Raw genomic sequence first — 20,421 nt, forward strand, 5'->3', positions numbered from 1 at the left:
CTTGTACATGTATATGTTTATACGGTAGGACTAATTTAAGTTGTGGAGTCCCTTTTTCATATATTTATGTCCCTATGGTGGGACTAATTTAATTTGAGAGTGTCCCACATGACTGTAACATATAGTTGCCCACTTAGACCTTGTACTTATATATGTATGCATGTATGTATGTATGTTCATAGAATATGAATAATTTTTCATTTGGCTGTTCATTTTGGCCACCTTTTTATTAAAAAAATATGTAGTTTCTATAAACTTTTACAGATGCAGTAACCTAACTTTCAATTGAGTCCTGGTATAGCAAACTGCATATCGGCGAACATTTGCTGTTGAATGTTTTCCTCCATGATCATCTAAGATATTGTCAACAGAACAGTGTAAGGATACACTGAGCATGAAATACACTGCCTGGCCACCAATTAAAAGAAAAATGCATAAGTAAATAAATAATAATGTAGGTAGATACACAGAGTCCCAGAGATGCACAAAGCACAAAGTGCCAAAAGTCAAAGTGCCAAAGCGCTGTTCTGGTACTCAGATCATATTATCAAATGGATCCACATCTCCATTTACTCACAAAATGAAAAAAGAAATGGTAGATCTTTACAGGATCCAAACTGCTAACATGGGGGTTTATAGTCTGTTATGGATCCTCTGCAACAGTGAGCAGCTTACTAGCAGCAGCTGCAAATATCGCATTTAACCTATACATTTGCAGACTCTGTGGTGCCACCTTGCTGTCTTGTACAAGGTTACTGTCCATGTTCTACTGTTGATATCTTGGATGGCCATGGAGGAGCACGTTTGATGGCATATGTTCACTAATGTGCCATTCTCTATACCAGGACTCGACTGAAAGTTAGATAGCCACTATGTACTTGCTTCACTCTCATTCCAACATTCAATGCCATCTCCACTCAGACTTTCATGAGCACTACCAGTAGCTCATAAACCATAAACTACTTCTCAACTTCACCAAGAACAAAACTATACATTTTGGAACTCCACAGAAAAATTACCAAGCACCTGACTCTTTAACTATCTTTGACCTACACAGCTATTCCATAAAGACAACCTCCACCTTCATAATCCTAAGACTGTGGCTTAATAGCCACTAAACTACCATTTCTGCATAGACAAAGTAACAGCCAAAATAAACTCCTGCTTTTTCTGAACCAAAAAGATCTCCCCTTTTCTATCCCAACCTGACATTGGCAAAGTCATTCTCCTTTCTCAACTTGAATATTGGCACATGATTTTTCCTTCTGCCTCCATGAAAAAACATTGCCACACTTCAGACTATTTTAAAGAGCATCTGCTGATTTATTACAAACTCACCTGTCTTTGAGCATTACTGTATCACCCTAGAAAAGGCAAGTGGCTACCCATGAAACAAAGATATAAACTACTTTCAGAATCCCAACTTTACAAACTACTCCCATTCCACACATTTACTTCCCCTGCTGCTAGACTTCACGAGAAAACCTCCCCATACAACCTGAGACTACTCCCAAATGCCACACTGACTCTCATTTCTCCTAGAGCCAAACTCCACTGCATTGCAGATGCTTTCTCCTCTCAGGCACCTACTCTTTGGCAAGATCTTCCTATTGACATTAAGGAAATCAACACTTATTCCAAATTTAGAATGCAACTCAAAAAGCACTTCTTCATCTAAGCTAAATGTTCCTGCTTCAACACGGGACATATGTCCTACCCCGTCTCCTTCCTGAGCTTCTTCTCTCTGAATATTCACTGAAGATTGGCCCACTTTATAAACTAATATATATATTGCACATTACACTCTGCTTGATTGTACATTGCACTGTGCTTGTTTACTGGAATGCATATACAAATTTTTCCAATGTAATTAGTCTGGACTATTCTGCTATTGCGTACATTTTCATATTTTTGGTTTGTGAAATGCTTTGTGTTTCATCAGGAATGAGCCTGAATTTGGAAGATGTTGATTAATTCACTACCCCAGTAAAAAAAAAATAAATAAATAAACCTACTTTCATTTTGTTTTCCTGGAGCAAAGGTCAAGTGAACCAGAAGTTATAATTTCTGCAGGGTACAGATTTTTGTCTTTCCATCCCTCTCACCTCATATGTGAAAAATGAGCAATCTCTCATTGGGAGGGTGGCCTAATGGTTAAGGTGTTTGCCTTGCAAGCACAAGGTACAGGGTTTGAGTCTCACAAGGGATAATTGGCTAGGCTTAAAATGGCTTGCAAGGGCAGTTAGCTTAGTACGCACCAAGTACTCACATGTGGGCGTGCAATGGGCATATAACAGGACTGCTACCCACTTCTGCAAGTGGCAAGAACCCACAAATAACCAAACCTCTTGGAGCAAAAACATTGTGCATACTTCTCCAGTCCACACAGCTGAACGCAGCATATTTTATATGCCCTAGATATGCACCCCAGCCCATATGTTGGGGCAGAGAGAGAGAGAGAAAGAGAGAGAGAGAGTTAAACTGTGCATCCCTTGTACTCCTCTCCTTAACCAGCCATCTTGAGCAGGTGCCTGTATCACTAACTGAACTCAGGTCACCTGGATCATAGTCAGGGAGCTATCTAGAATATAAGATGTGTGACTCATATTCTGATCTAGTGTGAATTTGATTCTTTATCATTCCTGTAGAAGAAATAACAATGTTATCAACTCTATCACAATATGACTTCTGTTTTAACTGACCTTTGTGCAAAAGTAAAATCCTAGTATGCTGTTTTTACAAAATCAACAAAGTAAATATGTTAGAAGCTTGATTTTCAGCCTTGATCTCATTACAAGTTGTTATGGAGCTAGTTCATCTGACTAAATTCCCATAGTTCAATAATACTAAATTTATGTCAATACTGTCTGAGGCATCAGATTTCTTTAAAATGTTTGGCACAATCTGCATCATGCTTTAAGCTTGCCCAACTAGTTGTAGATATTTTAAAATCAAAGCAATTTTTTTAAACTATAATTAATTAAACATTTTTTAAATTCTTGGCATGCAAGTTAAGAGCCATCACTTGTTTATGAATTCAGTGTCTTACAAACACACATTTTAATACACTCATCACTGAAATACCTTTTATAGTCTACAGTTGCTCTGTTTCAAAAAATAGTCTACACTAGGTAGGAAGTTTACCGTGTTGTGATGAAACTAGTCAATTGCTGCCTTTAACAATGGGAAGGTCAGTATTTTGTGAGGTATTGGCTTGCATTTCTGATTCTGATTACTATACATGCCACTAAGCCCATGGTTTTGCACCAGTTGTGCAGTTTGTGCTGTCGTGTTACACCATTACATTATAGCTGTAGCACTTTATCTGCACTTAGAATTTTCAGATGAGAATCACAGATTTTCAGGTGCATCTGTTGCTATAGCTGTGATGGGAGAATTGCTTTCTCACCAAATAATAGTAGCTTTTGTATGCTTGATAATTCTTCTTTGAAAGTATGTTATTATGTATTAATGGATTTAAAAGCTTTGTCGGCTACATTGGATTTTTTAACTGAGGTTACAAAGCTATTAAATGAAAGTGTTATGCTCTTTTCTGGTGACGGGGTGCAAAATTTAATTATATTTGTACCACAGTCTGCCTTTCCTGACATTATGGCTTATTTTCACAATTGCATTTTTCTTCTATCGTCACAGTCGTCTTGCAACTTCTTTGTTGTTACTATAATTTGTGCATCTTCCTCCAGCAAATATTACTCGTATTTGTTCAAGTAAGCTATGCATGGCACACTAGCTTGTGTTGTATATTGGCATTATATTTCTACTATGAGAGACTCATTCATTGTAATCAGCTGTTGCATTTTTTGAAGGTGATTCTTTGTAAGGCAGTATAAATTTGCTTCATGTTTCATTCAAATTTGATTCACTGTTCTTTGACAACCGAAGACCATGGGCAGCATTTCCTTTTCAGTATTTATATAGCTGTTATGCAGATCTGTTAAAGTTCTAGATGCATAGACAATTAGCCCACATTCCTGCAGAACCCATTTTTATCTGGTATCTACAGTAATTTAAGTGTCGAAAGTAATGTCACATTACAATACATACCTACAAGGGAAGCAGCTACCTGAAACTTCTACTTTGTTCTTCTGACAAAGTCCAGCCTGTACCTTGCCAAGTAGGTTTCTCAGTGGTAGAGTTATATGCAACAAATATGCTATTAAAATGGGTAATGTTTTTACCACCACCAAGAACTGCATTACTGAGGATATGTCTGAGGGAATTTGTACATTAAAATGGCATGTACCCCATTTGAGTATTGTTTAATTCATCAACAGTTAGAAGACTCATGTATTTCAAGCAAGACAAAGCAGTCTTGCACTTTGCTCAGGTATAGACCTTGTAATCTCTGCGCATTGAATGTAACATCATTAGTCTAATGTCATGTGCATTTGATAATATTCCAGAATCTAATGGCAACTATGTTTACAAATATTAATCAATTGCAATAAAGAAACATAACATATAAACTTCACACAACGTATCAATTTACAATAGTCCATATTTAATCATTTTAACATATATAAAGATAATTATTTTTTAAAGAGAAGGATCAATTTTCAGTTAATATTTTTCTAGTAAACTTTCTATTTACAACTATTTCACATAGAAATGTTATTATGACCTCATCTTAATAACATGTAATTTATTATAATGAACAGTCTTTTGAATATTAATATATTCAATCATTGAGGGAGCATTTGAATTCTTCCAACTTTTAGTGACCAATTTTCTAGTTATTGCTACAATGTTCCAAATAAGATGATATTGTGATTTAGGAGTAACCTTAGGAATTGGAGCATTGCAAATTATTAAATATTTAGTGAACTTAAAACTGTCAGACCATAATGCTTGCATTAATATATTAATATTATCCCAGAAAGGTTTCAATATTTCACAATCAAAATTCATATGTTGCCAATCTGCTTTTAGACAAGAATTACATCTCCAGCATCTAATATTTTGTTTCTTGTACACAACTTCAATTGTATGTGGAGTAATAAAAGCTTTATGTAAAAATGTCCATGAAAATAATTGTTTAAAGTATTATTTTAAAACTATTTTTAAAGAAAGCATTCTTTATTAACATAATAAAATTATTTGGTAAGATTTAACTATATAAATGAAATATTTTTATTCATTTCAAACCATACATACTCATGTATAATTTTCCATTCCTCTGAATAATGTATATTTAATCATAAATTTACTGCTTTAAAAATTGAGGACAATATATAAGATTCTATGTCTGGAAAGCCAGTTCCTCCATCATCCTAATTTCTTATGTGATGCTCAAAAGATATTCTAGATGTATTATGGTACCAAAATAAATTTCTAAGAGGAGAGTTAATTCTCTTTACTTTTTTTTGGAGGAATCATCAAAAGGTTTTGAATAACATATAGTATTTTTGGTAAGATTATCATTTTAATTAAAATTAACCTTTCCTCCATAGAAAACAATATTGCATTTATTTATTAACATTGTAATATTTTTATAATGCATCCAAATTTAATTAAACTATATCTTTAGAATTAGTTGTTTGGATAATACCTAGGTATCTAATATGGTAATTATTCCAAGCAATATCAATAGTATGTTTTTAATTTATCATTTAGTCTTTTATTGAGTAATACTGTTTTAGTTTTATTATTATTGATAGTTACTCCTGAAATAGTTACTCCTGAAACTTTTCAAAGTCATATAGTGAATATAGTAATGTCTCTAATGATGATTCTATATTTACTGTTGTTGATAAGATGTGATCTCCAAAAAGTTGTATTTTAAAGGAGTGTGAATTCATTAACTCAAAGCTTACAATTTCTGATTCATTCTAATGGTTCTATAATCCAGGCAAAAAGTAAAGGTGAAAGAGGGCATCCCTGTTTTGTGCCTTCATTTACTTTAAATAATGTTAAAATATATGAACCTATTTTAACATAATCATAAGAATTTTCATATAGACACAAAGTATTTTTATGAAATTACTTGACAGATTATATTCTTTAAGTGTTTCAGCAAAAGTTATCCAGTTTACTGAGTCAAATGTTTGTTTATATCTGAACATTTAATTGATATTTTTTTTCTTTTGTATTTGCATAATCTATTAAGGAAATGATTATTTTAATATATCTTGAATTTGTCTATGTAAAATGAATCCAGTTTGATCTTCATCTACTAAAATAGGTAACATTGTTTATTTTATTTGCTAGAACTGAGATAAAAAATTCTATAATCTATATTTAAAAGAGATAGTATATATGATGAGCAGTTTTGGATTTGTATCTTGTTCAAGATACATGATACTAAGGTATATTTACAAGAGGATGGGATAACAGCATTAATTTTAACTTCTGAATAAATGTTTACTAAAATATTTAATGGTTCAATTGGGAGCAATTTACAAATTTCAGGAATAACTCCCTCATTAAAATAGCAAAACAAAATGGCACAAAATGAAATAAATTAAATACAATTCACCACAAACTTGTAGCGGTTATGGAACATAGGTTTAATGAATCCACACAGGTTAAAAATAATAACTGCTTTAGCGCTTTCACCCTTTTCATCATCTAGGGCATCATCAGAGCAATTCATGTTTAGAAAACAGTTCATTTTATACTAAAAAATCATGTGACTAAAAATCAATTATAAAGTAGCAACTAATTAAAAATCACTGATGTAAGTTCCCATTTATAAAAAAAAGTTTAAAACAATGTTGTTAAAAACAGTATTAAACCATAAGGAAAAACCAACCTCTTATAAATTTTATAAAATATGTAGTTAAAATGATAAAACTGTATGAAATAATAACAATACCTGCTCCTGCATTTGTAAAACTTATTTTGCAGAAGTACTAGATACAAAAAAACAAACCAATATACATTAATAGATCCCATATATAAAAATCATTATGGAACAATCCAGGTCCAGTTAAATATGTGTTTTAACACCATAGCAACAGAACAGCAATCATTAATGCCTGGATATTCCATGGCATTATGTCTTAATTGCCATGTTGTTTATCTCAGTTCTAGCAATGGATTAAAGTCTCCCTCTCTCATTTTGAATTACCTTATCAATAACAAAAAGTATATAGTTCTTAAATTGGTACAGGTCACACTGTGGGAATAAAAAGTGTTACTGGTTTTGTTTTTAATATCCCTAATGTGTTCTGCAATCCTGTTCTTAGATTTACGTATGGCTTTGCCCATGTAAAATAAGGGGCACCCTATACATGTTGCAATGTAAACCAACATATTCGTGTTGCAATAGCAATCACATGGACATTGGGTGGTTCTGTTGTATCCTTGGATGGAAACGTATGGACCATCATTTATGAATTTACAATGTCTACACATACCACATTTATGCATGTTGGATTTATATTTTGATATCTGGTTGTTTTTGAACTGTTCAAATAAACCTTTGAGGTTATGACCCCAGTTGTACACTATCTGTGGTTTCATACTCAAAGTACTTTTCAACTCACTAGTTAATACCAAGTCCCAGCAATTATTTAGCATTGTTTTTACAGAAAGGGCATCTTGGCTGTATAGAAGAACCATTGCTCCACTTTTGGCATGAAGTTGGGTAGTATTAAGTGTCATACCCACTTCGGTCAACAATATAGGAGTGTATCTACTAAAGCATTTTCTTCATAACCTCATTTCTAATTTTTAAGAAACGTTTTAGTGGGTAACCTCTGTCTTTAGACAGACCAATCAAAAAGGTCATTTCAACCTTGAACTTTTCATAAGCACTCACCAACCTTGTTAGGCTTACCAGTTCCCCTTTTATCACATTTCTCTTTTGGTGAAATGGATGGCCACTATCGTATTGAAGCAGTGTATTAGAATATGTCTTTTTCCTAAATATATTACTTATGTATATGTTTGTGAAATATTACCAATTGTTTTCTTAGCATTTTTTATATTCAATTATATTAGACATGCACCTTTAAATGTTTTATTGTTTTAAGTCATGTGATATGCAATTTTCTTTAAATGCTATCATTATTGGTTTTCAATCTGTTTGCCTGATGAAGCTTTTGGTGAAAGTTTTGTAACTAGCATGTGTAAGGCAGCTTCAATAAATATTACATTTTAACTGAGCTTCATGGTGCTGATAATACTACATTTTCTTTTTTTTTTTTTTTTCTGAGCATTATTTTAGCATCCAGCTTTATCTGTGTTGGTGGTACTTTTTATTTTGTTTTATTGCCATATCCTTAGTACCACCCATGAACACAATGGCTTGTGTTAATCCTATACCTTCCAGCAGTAATCATCACTTGTTTATACCCAATGTTAATGTTATGTTGGAAATCACCTTTAATCCATTGCTACTAGAGGTTCTGAATAATAACAAGAATGAACCATGTATTCTGAAGAATACACTTTGCGACTATGGAAGTTTGAGAACAAAGTCTTATTGTATAAAAAGTTACAGAGGTCACACTTATCATTTGAGGTTTATCTGAAACATAAGATAGCACCTAGAGGCTTAAGTATCCTCAAAATTCCCACCTTTCGAGACAAATATCCTAGTTTGTTACAACAATGGCAAGCAATCAATTTAAATTGATCATTTCAATATATGCATTTAATGAACAGTTTCTTTTTGCCTATGGAAAATAACTTAAAGACAGAACTTCTAAAAATAATTCAATCAACTTGTGGATAATATTGAAATTAACTCATCTTCAGCTTTGCTAGCTGAGACTCTGGATCTTATAACTAATTTTGAGAAACAGCTCATCAAAACTAAGAAAATAAAAATAAAAAGAGATTACTTCAATTTCAAAGAAAGGTAACTTCTTCTCCTGGACCAATCAAAACTCATGATTCACTACATTACAAAAGTATACTGAACCCAAAGAGAAGGAAGTGTTACAGACAATGGTCAGTGAGCAACCATCGGAGACAGTACGTTCTATTCCAGTCACAACTAACATTAATAGTGAATTACCAACTATAGTTGATTCCAATATAATTTCAGCATTGGATCCTTTAGATTTTTCCTTACAACTGAACAAGGCTTATCCACTACCAAAAAATCAATGGAATCACAGTGTGACTCGGGGGCATTCTTGGACACAATGTAGGACAGAGAATGGTCATGAGAAACTAAACTTGGACTTGAACGGTACTGTATTTAATCTTTCCATGTATATCCTTACAGAGCATGACTTAGCTGTCTTAAATAAAGGCTTATTGTTTGTCTGCGGACATACCAGAGACCACATGGCTTAGTGGTTAATGTCTTTGCCTCCCATGCACAAGGTACAAGGTTCAATCCTGACCTCTGACTAATGCCTATTTGGAGTTTGCATGTTCTCTTTGGGGATTGTCTCATGTCCAAAAACATTTTGTGCGTTTCCATCTCAAACTCACCAATGAATGGAGCTGTGGGCACTAGCACAGAATACATGGTGCCCTATAGGGGGAAAAGTTGTACAGACCAACCACTTTGGGCATCTACTATGGTGCACAGTATCCTCAAGATAGGAGAACACAGATCACAGACTGAACACCGTGGCAGGGCTAGCCACTCGATGGTGTAAAATATCACTCTAGGTGATTGAATCAAATGATTTGACATTTGACTAATGTCAAAATGTTTTTTGACATTAGTCAAAAAACATTTGACTAATGTTGCCAAAAATGGGCATGGGTAGTTACAGGTGATTATTAGGTTGAGGACTCGGCCTACTCTGATCCATGCCAGAGACCCATAATTGTGAGAGGGGTATATGTTCCCATATTGGCCAGTGTATGCCCGCCATAAAGCCCAGCAGCCCTGGGTAAATAAGCTACTGGCTGGCTGGTGCCTAGTGACCCAGCCTGGATTACCTGGGATAGCTCTGTTAAGTGAAAAGCTGGACGTAAAACCAATCAACCTGCCAAACATGAACTGAGAATTTCTATGCTTAATGTAAGTTCACTGACAGGATGCAGCTTGGATGTGGACGACATGATGATACGGAGAAGGCTAGGCATCCCATGTATCCAAGAAATTAGATGGAAGGACAGTGCAGCAAAGCCACTTGGCTTGGGATCCAGAGTTTACTACTCAGGTGGAGGGCAGGCTAGAAATGATGTAGGAATTGTGGTGAGCGAGAGGCTTCAGAAGGCAGTAAGGGATATCATCAGAATTAATGACAGACTCATGGCAGTCAGACTCCAGTGTAATGATAGGGCAGTATTCATAATCTCAGCCTATGCCCCACAGCAGGGTTATGATAGTGAGGAAAAGAGTGCGTTCAGACAGCAGTTGCGGGAATTACTAGATAAAGCAGGACAACATGAATTGGTGTTGATAATGTGTGACTTGAATGCATATATCAGTACAGACAGAACACGGTATGAGGACTACTTGGGCCCACATGGGTGGGGACAACAGGAATCAAGAAGGAGAAGCTATTCTAGACTTCTGTCTGGCAAATGGCTTGATAGTAGCCAACACATGGTTTATAAAGAGACACAGTCACAAGATCATATACTAGAGTAGTCAACAAGCAACTCAGGTAGAATTCCTCCTAGTAAGGAAAAGGCACTGGGGCAGAATCCATGATTGCAAAGTCATCCCCAGTGAAACAGTCAGCCCATAGCATAAACCACTAGTTGCCATAATCAGCTGCAAGCAGTAATCAGAGAAGGCTCTAAGGTCATCAGAGGCCAGGCTGAAGACCTGGAAGTCGACTGGAGAGAAAATACAACAGTTCAAGGAATTACTCAGAGCTCTAGCACCCCAAGCAGAGGAGGAAATAGGTGGAGTTGAAGACAAATGGCAGCACCTAAAACAGCATGTGTTAGGACTACAGAAAATATATGTGGCCAAACCAGGTATAGAAATAAGGTACATAAGGAAAGCTGGTGGTGGAATGCAGAAGTCCAGGCAGTCACCAAGAGAAAAAATGAGTGCAGAAAGAAGTGGGAGACAGAAAAAACTGACCAGGCTAGGAAGGACTACTGGTTGGCTAACAAAGAAGCTAAGAAAGAAGTTGCAATAGCAAAGAATAGGGCATCAGAGGCACTGTACCAGCTTCTGGAGTTTGACCCAGTAAGGGGCACAAAGAAACTATATCAGTTTGCAAGGCAAAGACAGAAAGATAAAGAAGATAGACATCCTTCATAAGGGATGGCAGCAACAACCTGCTCACCAGCCAAGAGGACATCAAACACAGATGGAAGGAATATTTCCAGCAGCTTCTGAATGAAGAAAATGGGAATAGAAGCTGTACTTCCCCAGAAACAGCCTATGATGAAAGAAGAAGAGGATCCCACCCTGGAAGAAGTAAGAACAGCACTAAGGAAGATGAAATCAGGGAAAGCAGCAGGCTCAGATGAGGTCACAGCAAATATGACAAAGATGCTGAGTGAGATAGGGGAGAAATGGTTCCTGAGTGAACTAATAGCAGTGTGGAGAGAAAGGCATATCCAAGATGACTGGAAAATAAGCATACTCATGCCAGTATACAAGAACAAAGGAGACACCCACAACTGTGGGCAGTACAGAGGCATCAAACTCCTATCACATTGCATGAAAGTTCTGGAGAGGGTGATTGATAAATTGATATGCAGAGTAGTAGAAAAGACTGGAGATGAGCAGTTTGGATTCAGATCAGGATGCAGCACAATTGACCTGATATTTGCATTGAGACAGATACTTGAGAAGAAGCTACCGATGAGGAGAGAGTCCAACTGGGCATTCCTAGACTTGGAGAAAGCATATGACAAGGCCCCAAGAAAGCTGATTTGAGCAGTATTGCAGTTGTTTGAAGTCCCAGAAACATTGGTAGAATTAGTGCAGACTATGTGCAAGGGCCCAATGATTCAAGCACAAATAGTGTTTGGCTTCAAAGAGGGGTTGCCAGTGGGAGTTGCTGTACATCAGGGTTCAGCCCTGAGCCCACTGCTGTTCATACTGGTGATGGACTACATTAGCAAACAGGTTGGAGGGGACGGATCAACAAAGCTGCTGTATGCAGATGATGAGGCAGTACAGGCAGACTCTGAGCTAGAACTTCAGCAAAGGACAGGAGAATGGAATGGAAATCTGAACGCACATGGGATGAAACTAAGCACAGATAAGATGGTGGTAAAGGCAGCAAATTGGGGAAATTAGAAGAAGCTGAGAATAGATATAGAAGGGAAGATAGTGGAACAGGTAAACAGCTTCAAGTATTTGGGAGGAGTTGTTGAGGAGAAGGATAGTTTGAATGAAGAGGTCAAAGCTAGAATCAGAGGGGCTGCTGCCAACTGCCATAGAGTATCAGGTGTAGTCTATGACAGAAGAATGCCAAAGAAGCTGAAAAATAAGGTGTACAAGACAGTGGTGCGACCAGTACTAATGTATGGAACAGAAACCTGGGCAGTAAAGGCATAACAGTTGAAGAAGCTAGAGGTGATGGAAATTAAGTACTTGAGAAAGGTGGTAGGATGTACACTGTGGGACAGATGAAGAAATGAGGACATAAGAGCAGAAGCCAAAGTATCTCCAATTACAGAAAAGATCAAAGAGAACAGATTACAGTGGTTTGGGCAGGTGTATAGAAAAGCAGAAGACACTCTAGTGAGGAAGATTTGTGACAGACAGGAAGAAGGTAAGAGGAAGCGAGGACATCCAGCAAAGAGGTGGATGGATCGTGCGACAGTCAGGCATGAGTGTTGAAGAAGGCAGGAGTGATGCACTGAATTGTGAGAATTGGCAACAGTTAGCATGATACCCTGACCCCATGTAGAAAAATGGGAAAAAATGGGATGATGATAATGATATCTCTGATTTAGCAGATGTTCTCATAAACTTTAAATTGTTTGTTAGATCTTTGAACTTAAAGCTAACTTTTTGAAGCAGTGCTTCTATTAACACCTGTGAAACACCTTTAGCCAGAAGAAGTACTTTTGTGCCTATAAGTAATCTGTTAATAGCAGCTTTTGAAGAAGCTGTAGTGAATGACGTTTATCAGTTATATGCTCTGAATAACAAACATTTTTATAATCTCAGCCATGAGCAATCTCTAGCAATTAGCTCTTTATTTTTAAACACTGATATAGTTATAAAATCAGTTGATAAAGGAGGGGAAAATTGTTATTTTGGATTCTCCATATTACAATTTGAAAATGTTGGAACTGTTAGAAACAAGTGACTATGAACTTATAGACTGTCATCAGGTTACTTCTATTGTTTCATATGTCAAAAGTAATATATATGATATGCTCTTAAATGGTCAAATTACATTGGAAAACCATAAATGTTTTCATGTACCTAATCCATGTACCCCCTTCATTTATGAAATTCCAAAAATACATAAATCTCTCATCAATCACCCATTAAGACCCATAGTCTCTTCTACAGGTTGGTTACAGAGCCTTTTTACTTAAAAAGGCTCAAGTTATTCTACTATCATTATTAAGGATTCTTCTGAATTTCTTGAGCACCTTTATTCCTGGTCAAAGGTATATTATAATGTTGCTGACAGTTATTTTGTGATGTTATATGTTGAATCTTTATTTACATCAGTACCCAATAGTATAGGCATACATTTTTTAAGATAATTTATTCATTATAATTCTGTCTTTTCTTCCACAGAAACAGAAGTTATTTGTACTTTGGTTGACTTGGTTTTATGTAATAATACTTTTTGTTTCATAATTCTGTATATAAGCAATGTAAAGGTGTTGCCATGGGTACGCCTATGGCAGAAATGTATGCTAATTTGGTTGTAAACAATTGGGAGGTGAATTTTGTATTTAATAAGGCTAAGACTCCATACTTGATTAACTTATTATTTTATAAACGTTTTTAGATTACATTTTTTCATTTGGAATGGTACTCTAGATGCTTTCTATGAGTTTATAGAGTATCTACATTCCACTACTGATTTTTTTTACACTTTAAATATACAATTTATTTTAATCAAATAGATTTTCTGGATATTAGGTTGTTTAAGAATGTTAATGGAACTATATGAACTACTTTATTTAAAAAAGAAGTAAAGAAAAATATCTATTTGCATATATATTCTATGCATCCACCTCATATCTTTAATAACATTGTAAAAATTCAACTTATTCGTAATGTTAGATTAAATACTAAACTAGAAAACATGCATCAACAGATATATACTATTACCAATGACTTTACAAATAGGAGCTATAAGAATAACAACCTACAAAAATTAACTACAGAGATAAAATGTAATATAGGGCAGGGTTTACATCCTAATTTTTTCTGAACAGCATATGTTAAATAAAGGGAAACATAAGGGGCATTCTAAAGACAATGTTTAGATGTATTATACCATATGACGCAAATACTTTTAAAATAAAAAATATAATAAAGAAAACCTGGCCCATGTTAAAATATATCCCAGCTTTTCAAGATATTACTATACAGAATTTCACATTAGGTTATAAGAATTTAAGTAATCTTAAACAAAAAGTATGTTATAATGAAAAAGAAAAATACATTAACCATACATCTATACAAAGACATGGCACCCAACGGTGCCATAAGTGTCAGTTTTGAAAATATACTGATACAGATATATCCTTCAAATGGGTCTATATCAGTTGAATGAAAAATCAGTTTTCAAAACATCACGGAAATGGAAATCGGTATTGTGGGGGGCTGCACCCCCCACCCCTTGTTAAATATATATTCTAACTCTGAGATTGCACTACAGTGAGGAAAGGGCAAATACCCTACTCCTCACTGTACTGAGACCCCACAATACCATTTTCAATGTCCGTAAAGCTTTGATCTTTACGTGTTCAATGAACAGATTTTTCGTTCATCTGATATAGACCCCCTTTAAACACCCAGTAACAAACAAGCCTTTTAAACTGAATAGTCATGGTACTTACAATACTAGAAATATTATTTACATGTCTAGATGTTCAGAATGTGAAGCATTTTACACTGGTAAAGCAAGCAGGAGTGTAAAAGATAGAATATGTGAACATCTATCTGAAGTTAGAAGAGAGTTAGACACCGATGCCATATACAGACGTATTATAAAAAGAGATGTTTCACATGTTTTTAAATTTTTAATACAACAGAATGTTTATGAGACTATAAGATGTGGAGATTTAAACAATTATACTGAATTCCTAGAGAGTAAATGGATTCTAATATTCAGAGCTTATACATATCCAGGTCTTAATGACAATTTCATCTTAAAACCAATTCTTAAAACACTTCAGTCCAAAATGAAATGAATTATTTACGTATATGTTTGTAATATATCACCTATTGTTTTCGTATCATTTTTTATATGCAATTATATTTGACACGTTCCTTTAAATTTATTGCTTTAAGTCATGTGATATACAATTTTCTTTAAATACTATCATTATTGGTTTTCAATCTGTTTGCCTGATGAAGCTTCTGGCAAAAGCTTTGTAACTAGCAAGTGTAAGACAGCTTCAATAAATATTACTCTTTAACCTAGCTTCCTGGTGCAAGTAATACTATGTTTTATTGTTTTTTTTTTTTTTTTCTGAGTGTTATCTTAGTATCCGGCTTTATCTGTATTGGTGGTACTTTTTATTTTGTTTCATTGCAATTGTAACAGCAAGATGTTGGCTTACATGTATAGGATGCCCCACATTTTATGTGGGCAAACCATACATAAATTAAAGGACAGGACTGCAGAATGCATTAGGGATATAAAAAACAAGAAAACTAATTAAACACTTTTTATTCCCACAGCATGAACTATACCAATTTATATATATATATATAATCATTGGTAAAGTAATTCAAAATGAGAGAAGGGGACTTTAAGGCATTGCTAGAATTGAGAGAAACAACGTGGCAATTAAGACTTAATGCCACAGAACATCTGGGGCACTAATTATTGCTGATCTATTGCTAGTGTGTTAAAACCAAGAGCAACACATATTTAACTGGAACTGGATTGTTCCACAATGATTTTTATATTTGGGATCTGTTAATGTACATTGGTTTGTTTTTTTGCATCTAGTAGTTCTATAAAATAAGTTTTACAAATGTAGGAACAGGAATTGTTATTATTACTTCATACATGTTTAACATTTTAACTACATATTTTATGAAGTTTATAATTGTTTTTACTAATGGTGTAATACTGTTTTTAACAACATTGTTTTAAACCTTTTTAAAAATGAGAACTTACGTCAATAATTTTTTATTAGTTCCTGCTTTCTAATTGATTTTTAGTCACATGATAATTTTTAAGTATAAAATGAACTGTTTTCTAAATATGAATTACTCTGATGATGCCCTAGATGATGAAAAGGGAGAAAGTGGTAAGTCAGTTACAGTTTTTAACCTGTGTAGCTTCATTAAATTTATGTTCTGTGACTGCTACAAGTTTGTGGTAAATTGGATTTAATATAATTCCATCCATTTGTTCTTTAATATCTTTCAAAGTTATAAGCTTTTCTATTTTATTTACTCAAGATTTCTTCTTTTATGAATATTTTTACTTAGAAATTATTTGATATTATTATTTTTGTTCTCTTGTATTAGCCAGTGTGTTTAAATTTTTAAAATAGGTTGTAAAACATTATAACATATCTTCTAGGTGTGTAGCATTTTTTTCTTCTTCTCATTTAAAATAATATTAATATGATTAGCTTTGTTCATTTTTTGGATTTGATAGTTAATTTAGTTGTAGTTGTATTCATTTAAAGAATATGTTTGTAATTCATATTTCTCTGGGTTAATTGACAATTTATGATTTATAATTTCTGCCTATTTTAAGTTTACATCCATAAGTTTAGACTCTAAGTCCTTATTTCCATTTTGTATAAGCATATTAAATTTATTGATTACAATTTGTAAATCTAAAAGTTCTTTTCCCATTACCTTATTTTATTTACATACCAGCCATGTATTTACCATAAGTGCATGCTTTTCAAGTGTTCCATAAGATGATATGAGAAAAATTCTTAATTATTATTAATGCATTTCTTTTAAAAAAACATTCTTTGAATTCTTTCATCTTTGTTATATATGCTGGGATTCTATTATAAGGAATTCATTTGTTCATTTTAAGGCTTATAATAAATGTTACAGCATTATGATCTGACAAAAGACATAATGTTATTATAACTTTTTCAATTTTAGTAATAAATTAATTAGAAATAAACACTTTATCTATGTTAGTTTGTGTGCCAAATCAGTATGAATAATGAGTATATCTCAATAAATTAGTAGTTATAGTGTCATTAATATCTTTTAAATGTAAGGTATCAATAAAATTTATTAAGGTTTTAGCAGGAGCTGAACATCTAAATCTTTTCTGAGAAATGGAATCTTCACTTTTCAGTAGACAATTAAAGTCCCCAGTCAAAATCAAATTTCCATTCATATATGATATTATTATATCCAAATATTTTCTTGAATTGCTAAAGTATATTTTTTTCTGTAATTCAATAGCCACAATGTTCAGCATTTCATTTTTATCTGAATGTGTTTCTTTAACAATAGGCATTATAGTACTCGTTTTCCATAGAATAGCATTGCCTCTTATTTTTGTTCTAAAATATGAACTTGAAATTACTGTATAACCTTCAGTTACTAATTTAATACTATCATATTGAATTAAATGTTTCTTGTAAAAACATATGAGCTATTTGCATATTTAGATATTTAATTAAACTCCCTCTTTTAGACATATTATTTAAACAATTTATATTCAATGAAATGCATGTTGAGTCATGTCAAAATTAAGACTACTAAATAAAAATTATTATGAACATTCTGTAATTTCCATAGAAAATCTAAACATCTATTTCTAAAAGGATGACACATTCTCTTAATAATTATAAATACTTCTATTATATAATTCAATATGGACTTAAAACCCAAATGTAACCTACTAAAAATAAACCTAAACATAAACGTTCAACCCATTATGGAACTGATTGTTCCTAGGTTGAAGAGAGATCTCATTCAAACTACTTGCTTTGTTTTAAATTCATAAAACTTTCTACTCTGGTCTATCACTTTTTCTACTGTTATACATATTACTATCATAAAGTGCAATATATAAATAAGACGTGAGCATTAATAAAGGATTAATTCAAAACAATAACTACAAACTCTACAAATAAAACAATATCAATGTTATTATTCATATCTAATAACATAAAACAATTTCTGGTTATATTTCAAAACAATGTAATAACATGTAAGGCCAATAGAACTATAGAGGAAAAAAATAAATTAGTTTAAATTTTCAAAACCAGAATGATCATCTTTTAATAAAATGCTGTAATCAATCTTAGATTTTAAATTGGGAGTTAATTATGATTATCTTCTTGGAATAATTATATTTCAATGAAGAAAGGACCATTGCTGTTTGAAGTTGAAAACTTCAAGATTGACAAAATGCATCTGGTTTTCTGACTTTTAGTCTCTGGAGAGAAAATGATGAAATATTTGTTTCTTTTTACATTTACCTAAAATGACTCAAAAATCGAGCAGGAAGTGAATAAGTGACTAAAGACATATGAAGTTATATATTATAGTCTTGATAAAATAAGGATTTTTATATTTATCCAGGAACATTTGCAATGTGAATTTGAATTCATTCCTAATATAACTGTAAATATATAAATATTTACTATATTAACAAAACCATTATTTGCTTTTATAACTTTGCATAAATTAATTGCCGTCTTATGAAACTACCAAATCCAAAATTATTTAACATAAATAGTTGTTAATAAATCACCACTCATTCAGCTGTCATATATATTTTGTATCCCCTAAATAAATTTAAATATTTTTTCTAAGATCCTTTCATCATTAGCACACAGCATCTATAATTATATAGCTCTAAATATCTTATCATTATAAGCAAATTGTGTTGATTATATTTGCTACATGAATGAAGTTAATAAAAATAAGAAGAGAAAAAAATTGTTATTCAAGTCTTGGTACAACACAATAATAACTCATCTTCAAATAAAAGCTGTGCACAATAGTTATAAGATTCTCTTTCTTCAATCTTTTCTACATATAGTTTTCACACCATCACTTGTTTTGAAAAAAGAAACTCAAACTTTTATGCTATTATGTTTAATATTTATTTTTCTTTTATCAATTTTTACAAGCCAACTAACATTATTTTGATATGGTTACTCATTTGGTGACTATAAGAACTATACACCTGCATTACGCAAAAATGCATCCAGTTATGATATGCTGAGCTTGGATTTTTACTAACTAAGGCCATTAGCTACTTTGTAGTCAATAAGAGGCAGTCATACTTAACTGGTTTCAAAAGTATTTCAGAATATCTTGACAGCTAAAGTGAACCTAATGGAATTTGAAATCTAATTATATTTGAGTGTGGCAGTCTTTAAATTAATAGTACTGGAGTATGTCTTGTTTATAACACTGTAAAGTTTTACCATATTTCACAATGAGTGTTTCTCATAACACAGACATGTCTGAAATCTGTCATTTTTTTATACACTAGTTAAATTGTAATAAAAGAAACATACTATTTATTGTGATTTTTTTTATAAATCTCTTATGTTATATTACAGACTAAAACAACATTTCCTTTCCAAATTACCACTGCATAATATCAGCAATTTTAGCATTTTACTTCTCAGCCATCTGTCTAAGGATGTATGTCTCTGAGAAGAGAACTCACAGCTACAGCATCTCTGTAGTTTCCTCTCATTATTTAATTTCTAGTTACTTATTTGCATGACAGTTTGAAGTGTTCTAGTGAAAAGAAACTGTTTAATTAGGGATTGCTTATGAAGTCTAATATCTGGACATTCCCTTCCACCTTTCAATTAAAACCTACTATAAAAGTGCTTCTACAATTAAAGCACAATAGTATTAGAAGTCTAATAATCAAAAACTCTACTGTGATCATTTTCTCAAGAATTCAGAAGAACATTTGACTGCACATTTTTTTATTAAATTAATTGCAAAAAAATTTTACTTGAACACAATCCAAAGATGCAAAAAATGTTATTCTGAAGTTTTTATCTTAATTGTTCTATTATAGTCTGGCAACAGGTCTAGTGTGGACAAAATGTAAAATTAAATAAAGTAGGTATCATTTGTATATGTCTGTATGTGTACAGAATAAAGTCCTCTACATAGATACACATACACAAGCCCACACAGTTTCTTTTAGTTAGAAGAAATATTTGTATAAAAGCAGAATATTGACAAGTTACTTTGAATGTTATTTCCTGTTTGGAATTCATTTGAAGAACTCTAATGAGTGATTAAGAGAAGAACTAAGATAGATTGCCAAAAAAAAAAAAAAAAAACACAGGAAGTATACAGTCTGATGTTAGGTGCCAACATAGGGAGTTATACAATTAACTTTCATTTAAAATGAAATTAACTTTTGAAACAAAAAATACTGCATCAGAGTC

Source organism: Protopterus annectens, chromosome 11.part0 (genome assembly GCF_019279795.1).
Source record: "Protopterus annectens isolate FY-2018-M chromosome 11.part0, PAN1.0, whole genome shotgun sequence".
Taxonomy (NCBI): Eukaryota; Metazoa; Chordata; order Ceratodontiformes; family Protopteridae; genus Protopterus; species Protopterus annectens.